Here is a 7,533-nt window from a genome sequence, read left to right as displayed (position 1 = left end):
CCGCGGGCCCTGACACCGCCACGGCCGCCCGACACCCAGCGACGGCTGGCAACGCTGTCCCGCGTGCTTGAAAAACAAAGAGATGTATTTACTTCGGTAATTTAGGTCCTAGCCATTTCCTATGGACAACAGAATTAAACAAAGGTCCTAGAGAATGTCAAAGATGTAGCTAATAGCTAAAACATACTGTGTAAGGAGCCACCGCAGCAGGATGGTGGCATATGAGACTCTGAAACCCAAACGGGCAGAATTATGTTTATTAGTTTTAAAACCAACTATACCCGGTTAACATTTCATATTTCTACAGGACAACCTCTAGTTTACAGTCTGACCTTGAAATCTTTACTGCTGCAATCAGTTATTCACCCAGGCAACAGAAGTTGTCTAGTTGACAAAAGTCTAACTAGTATTTGGACAAGATTTGCTAGATTCAGCAAAATAGTAATGAAATTAGTTCAAAGGACCCATGGTTTCACAATGTTAACAGGACAGGCTGAAGCAAGGTCATGGATGGGGGCAGTGTCAGGACGGAATCAAGTTCCACCTCTGGAGTAGTCCTGGACCCATGGAATAATCCCCAGCCTGCAGGCACTGCTCTCTCTCCCCCACACTTTTCTTTTCTGGCATAGCCTTAGGGCACAGGGCTGCATCACCTCAACAGGCAATGCAGGGCCACTACATGCCTTTTTGATACTTGCACAGTGATACACTGCAGACTATAAACAAAATCCACAACACATTGGTTTGTAGTAACAGAAGGCAGAGATGAACTGAATATAAACAAGCTCTTCATCTACCCTTTTTAAAAAAAAAAAAAAAAATCAGTTACTGACTTAATAGTTAGGATCACCATGCAGTTGCTTTTTATGCACCTAATCATGCTCATTAGCCTTGCAGGTGTGAAAACTACTTTTTAAGTTTTATTATAGACAGTTGAACACTAAGAATAAAAAAACACCAATACACCAACAAGGAAGTGTGGACTTACAAGTTAATTTCGCATATATCATAGACACCATGTTACGAAACTAGACAAGGGGGGCTATGATGTGTGTAATGGCTAAGAGCAATCTTAGCTCTTTCCTCAGGCCTCCACAATGAGCACCTTAGACTTCTAAAATTGCTTTCCTGTCTGCATTAGTCAGGAAGTGTCCTGCGCACAAACTATGATTTAGGAATGCAATGTAATTTGAATTACTCAAAAGGCTTTACAGGTGATGCCTTTACAGGTAACAACTGAGGTAAACATCATCATTTAATTCATACATCAGTCCCATTATAGTCAAGGATCTGCTATGATTTCAGCTTAGGTGAAGAAAATAGATGCACATCTCTGCTTTTCATTTCCTCGACCAGTTGTTTCTAGGGAAGCCTGTAACATAAAACTTTTCTCAAGCACTTATACCACAAGTTATCAGGTATACACTGATACATTTTGCTGCTTATGTTTATATTGAGATAATATCTTTTTATTATACCTTCTGCCTCATCTGCACAAAAAACAAGGTGAGGACACAGTTTTCTGCAAGACTAAGCAATTCCAAGCTTTAACACTATCTGTTAAGTCTATCAGCTCTTGTTTTCTGTATTTACGGCAAAGCCAGGTGTAACAAAGAAAATAAACTCACATTCTTAACATATGCATCCAAATATGCCCCAGAAAGAAAAGAGGCTTCAATGCCTTCCAGCCTTCTTTAAGACACCTCATTATTTACATGGTTCATGCTCCAACAACATCAGACATCCTGGGTTTTTATCACGACCAAGGACGAAGGTTTAGAGCCTCCAAACTGAGATACAAAGATCTTCACAATGGAGCTTCCATCTGGCTTTCAGTTGTTTTCCTCAAGGAAGGACCTAGCTAAGTTTGCTCATTCAAGACCAGTAAAAAAAGCCATGCTCTCTTCACAAATTCTGGTCCTGCAATTCCTTCTTACCAGACAGGATCTAGAACACAAGGAACAGACTCAAACTAAGCCCCAGTGTGAGACACAGCTGAAGACCCAAAGGGAGAAGATGCCAAACGAAAAGTACCAGTCTGTGATACTCAGATTGCTACATGTAGGGGGGGAAAGAGCAGAACTGACACTTGAGGTCAAAAGCACTTTTTTTCTCAATGCAATCAGTAGACCTTGGTCTTTTTTCTAAAAGACCAGAGGGAAAGCAGTTTGGGTAAGGAGGCAAAACTGCTTCAGAGATAACTATCTCTCTTGACCACCTCCAGAGAAACAGTTCCCACAATGCAGCCCAAAAGGCGCCCCTCTGAACTCACCGTATCAATTTGGCTAAGGAGTTCTGTAAGTTTCTGACAAAGCCAGCTCTCTCTGCTCACGCACACACACCCTGCAGCACCCAAGACTCATTCTTTACAGCAGAGCCAGTATCTCAAGGCAACAACCCAAGTTGGCAGGACTCTGCCGTTCTTTGCTGCTCCTACTCTTGGCATACAATGGTCTATTTACAGTGACCAGCAGCCTGCCTATTGTCTATCCATAGCCAGACATCGTTCGAGTGCAACGGAAGAGAACAGGAGAGCAGCCGTCAGCTTCTGTATTGCAAAGAAAACAACCCCAAGAACCAATGGCCTCTCTTTCTCTCTATTCTAATATTTAGATAAACAACACACTAGCACTGCCATAAAGGCAGATCCATCACATGGTGTAAAAGAACAGGCTGTGTTATTTCTACAGCCTCTTGCAGGGAGGAGAAATGTACAAGACAAGCTGTCTATCTCTTATTATGAGCAATATGGCACTAAGATATTTTCCTTATGATATGCTGAAACAGGGAACCAGCCACCCACATACCTTGGAGTTGTCCTGACAGCTACCTGCCACTGCAGTCAGTTTTTTTCTTACTCTTACAGGTTACACTGCACAGCTCCCATGGATCTCATTTTTTCCTTAAGCCTTTCTCCACTCAGCCTTTGAAAGAACAAGTGCAGAATCACATTCTAGCTCCTTTACTATGTATAAAAAATGGGTAGAACAAATAGCTTTGGCTATTAACTGGAGAAATCCTTTTGTCTGAATAGAATACATAATCGTAATCTCAGAGTGCATTTACAATCACCTTAAATTTGAGTCAGTCCAACCTGTCCTAGATACATGCTCCCACAACCCTCTCCCTGCTGGCCAGGCAGTCACAAGGGAGGTGATCCAGCAAACACCATCTTTCTGCATTAGTTGTGATGCTAGTTCTCAATTAGATCAACTCTCGTCTCAGTGACCAGACAGCCATTAGCTCCCAGAAGGAAACACAACAGCACAGCTGGGGAAGTGGCTGGACTACTGTAATACTACACATTAAGCACAAAACTCTAAACACTGCATCCACATCCTCCCAGGATTTTCTGCCTGTCCTGCAGTTAGAGGGGAATCTGACTGAGGTCTTGCAAACACCTGTGACAGCCAAACTGGCCAGGAAACAAACCACAACCACCTTCAAGATACAGCAAAGGAGCTTTTGTACTTGAGACATGAAGGAGAAATCCCAGTTCAAGCCCTGTATAACAGACAAGACAGCAAGATGCCTACTGTGGTGCAGCCTGTCACGACATATATGAGGAGTCATATATAACTCCTCAGCCAGAGAAGACTGGCTGAACAAATCAAGTACATTGAACTGTCTAATCCACTACTGTGACCTCCTCCTCCTCCACCACCTCCATCTCACCCTCTGCCCTCTCCCCAACTAAAATAAATTAATTAATATCATCTTACCCAGAAATCACCTAGTTCACCCAGCCAAGCATGAGAGCTATAAACCCTTCTTTCAAAGCAGTAACTGACATATTTACCTTCCTGCAAGAGTAAAGAGGGAAGAACTAAAGAGCTGTTAATAAGGAACACATCCCAGGCAGGAGGAACCACCAGATCCTTAGTATTCACACTTCACTTCCAACTCCTCTTCAGCTCCCCCACTCAGGCTATAAGCAACCATAGGACATCGTGCACTGGGGGGTGCAGGTTGCCTCTGCTGGTTCAGTTTCTGTTCCTGCACTTGGGACAAGGCAGAACTGGAGGGAAACAACCTACAGGCTGGATTCAGACCCATCAGTTAGGCCACAGTGACTTACTTCATAAACTGCAACCAAAGTTAAGGCTTCTGCTGCAACCTTTAAGGAGCACTAAATCTGAAACTGGCGTGTCAAGGCTCTGTTCACATCAACAAGGAAAGTCACAGGCCTGTCCTCAGACATTTGGCCTCAGTCCCCTTGCAATCAAGTGGAACTCCACCTGGATTCTTGCCTCTCAGTGATGTCCAATAAGTAATCTGAGTACACACTGGTGAGGTCACTGGAGTTTATTCAAGTCCAGGAGTTGAAACACATGACAAGAATCTGCCCAATGCCTTTTGTGCAATTACAGTCCTCCGACAACATTTGGTAACCCTGTGTATAATGGAAAACCAACACATATGACTAAAACCTTTCAGAGAGTGATTGATTAAATTACCTTTAATCCAAGCCTGTACAGCACAACATGTCACCAAGCAGTCTTACCAGTTTCTCATCTCTGAAAACCAGATAAGGTGCCTACAAATATTTTTCAGTCTACACTGCTATGCATTAGAATTGCATCCCTGCAACTATGATTTGCAAGTACATCATGGCACTACTCTGTTAATCTAGCATCATTCCAAATACCATTTAGATGAAAACCACCCTACAGAACCCAGCAGCTTTCTTGTGGCCTAAGAGCTTGAGTAGATCATACCAACTGATTCATTCTACTCATCCCAGGAAAAGGCTACTATTCAGAAAGCCCAGTGTGCAATATCAAGCTAACACATGGTTTAAGTGCTCTTTTGAGACTCTCTGAGAAGGAGTTTCTCACTCATACTTCTGATACCTGAAGGCTCGCAGAAGGCAACCTGGGTCAGGCACATTAAGCCCCATTGCATCATGCTAGATAGTGTTTACACCCAGCAGGTTGTTACAAAAAACACAACCCTTAACACTCTGAGACTGGAAGATCAGTAAGTACTTATGAGAAGCAATTGGTTCACTGAGTGACCTCCCACCACCAGCAGCACAAAAAACAGTATGACAAACACAGCAACCTTTTGACCTCAGGTATTAGGGTATGCCTACATTTCCTCCAAGTCAGTAATAGTAAGCATTGTCTTTTTGCTTTCCTAGGAAACTAATTCAAACTTACCAGGCTATAACTGCAGTCCAACAGCAGAAGCCAAATTTCCAACACAGGCAGGCACATGCAGTATCAAACTACTCAAACTAAAAAGCTTAAGAGTTCTGGGTTCAAGAATAGTAATTTGTTTAAAAAAGGGGGAGAAATCCCCTTCTGGAAACGGGACATCATGCACTTCTGCTATAGCCCTTAAATGGCTCAACTACAAGAGCAAAAACCATTTTTCCTCTACATCTCTATAAAACCATACAAGCTGTTTTCAATCAGTTTTGAGCAAACTACCAGTACTACTAGGATTCAAATCCTAACTAAAAAGAAGTATTTTACTATGATAGAATGGTTTGGGTTGAAAAAGACCTTAAAGATTATCTAGTTCCAAACTCCCTGCCAAGGGCAGGGAATCAGATTTTACCCTGTGTAAATGAGTAACTCTCAACATGAAAGGCAGCAAGAGAGCAGAAGCTTTATGTTATCAAGCATCCTTATTTCAGGAGTCAGGTGGGACCTGCATGGGGCAGGTCTCATCTGCAGACAGGGTTCAGCCTACAATAACAGTCAATGCTGTACCGCAGAGCTTCCCTGAGCCACACAGCATTGTAAACTCCCCCACAAAACCATTCACCAATGAACAAACCATCACCCCTCTTACTTGAGAGGATTTCTAGGGAGTTGCCACTGGTTATATTTACCATAGTGAAATATTTAACGTCTCTGAACGTGTGATTTAGCATAGCAGAGAAGTAGGAGATGGCAGGCAGTCTGTTCGTAAGACTGTCAGAAGCCCAATTTATCGAGCAATGTATCCCTTGGGCCAAAACATCTCTCTCATCTCTGCTGCACATTGAAAAAATTTCATGCCATTAGTTTTCTTCAGTCTACCCAATTCCATCAACCACATTATCAAGAAAAACAAAACACAAAAACCTATTATTACCTTCTGTTGCTCACATTAGTAAAAGTGATGAAGGGATAAGAAAGAGAAACCTTTTACTCTGCCCCACTGAAGAGCAACACAAATAAAACAGGAAAGGTACAACCCACCTCTGTCTCCTCCCAAAAATCCCATGAAGGATTCCTTTCTAGCGAAGCAATGAGATAGAAGAACCAGCCACACAGACTTTGCTCAAGAAATAGCAAGTCACTTACCCACATAAGTATTTCAAAGTTGTCTTTCCTTCAATTTTAAATTGCTGGTCTTGTTTTTCTACCAATATCAACCTTGTACTTGTCCTCGAAACAAAAGGCTACTTGGGGGTTTCCTTCTCAAAAACTGAAGGCTTACTTCCAACCTCGTGTTGGCCAAGTTGTAGCTGTAAAACAACACCTACCAAATTTAGAAGCTACCTTTGTAAATTCATTGTAATCATGCTAGGCTAAGGCTGTTTGCTCAAGACCTTGAATTGATAGCACTACACACATCAGCTATATGTAATAATAAGCTTTAGATTTTTCCTATTAGCCATCTTCCAAACATTTCCCTATCTGCTACCTACCCTTAAATTTTAAAAAGGCAGTAACAGCAAGGGTCCACGAGGAACTTCATGTATCAGGTTTTGCATTATTAATACTGATATTGTTGCAAGAGGAAGAGAAAGGTATTTTTCAATTAATTCAATACCCTCTTATACTCAATTTTTTGAATCTGATCCAAATTCTAGGGCTGAGAAATCTCAGCTTGTGAGTTTGAGAGCACGTTCCAAAGCAAAAAGGCAAATGTAAATTCTCCTGATCTGGCTCAGGAGACCACACGATTCCCTGTAAAGCAACACGGATGAAAAAGGAGATCTATTAACACCACACGGAATAGTTCTGTTCTTTCCTATCACAGAACCTGACCATCATATCTCAGATGCTAACCCAAGTGAGGCATATGTTTAGATTACATAGTCCAAGAGAGTGTCAGTAATACTCCAGACAGCTCACAGACATGCCCTTTAGAAATTCAGAAGGGTTCAAGTGTTGCAATTCCTGTTCAACAGGAACAAGAAATGTATGCATCCTAGAACAAAAGCGTCGTTTAACCAGGCTAAATCTCTGTGCTGTAGCACCGCAAGTCCTACCTAGCAGCAGAGGAGGCCTGCAAAGTCAAAGCCACTCAACCTTCCATTTTAGGCCAGTTTGGCTCACGCTGCATTTCCATATGTGCTCTAAACTGCTTTAAAAGAAGAAGGAGGAAAAAAAAGCTGCTTCAAGTACATGCTGCATTTGTGCTCGAAAGAATAGCCTACTTGAAGGCGAAGTCCGGCAGCTAAACAAACGTGAACCCCCGGAGTCAGTAGGCAGCACTGCGCTGCCCAGCCCGCTACCTGCTGCTCACCCCGCGCCAGGCCGAGCCGAGCCGGACTGGAGGGCAGCGCCAGCGCCGAACAATGCCCGGCCA

The sequence above is a fragment of the Corvus brachyrhynchos genome, unplaced genomic scaffold (assembly GCF_000691975.1).
Source record: "Corvus brachyrhynchos isolate BGI_N302 unplaced genomic scaffold, ASM69197v1 scaffold17, whole genome shotgun sequence".
Taxonomy (NCBI): Eukaryota; Metazoa; Chordata; class Aves; order Passeriformes; family Corvidae; genus Corvus; species Corvus brachyrhynchos.
This window is presented reverse-complemented; position numbering follows the sequence as displayed.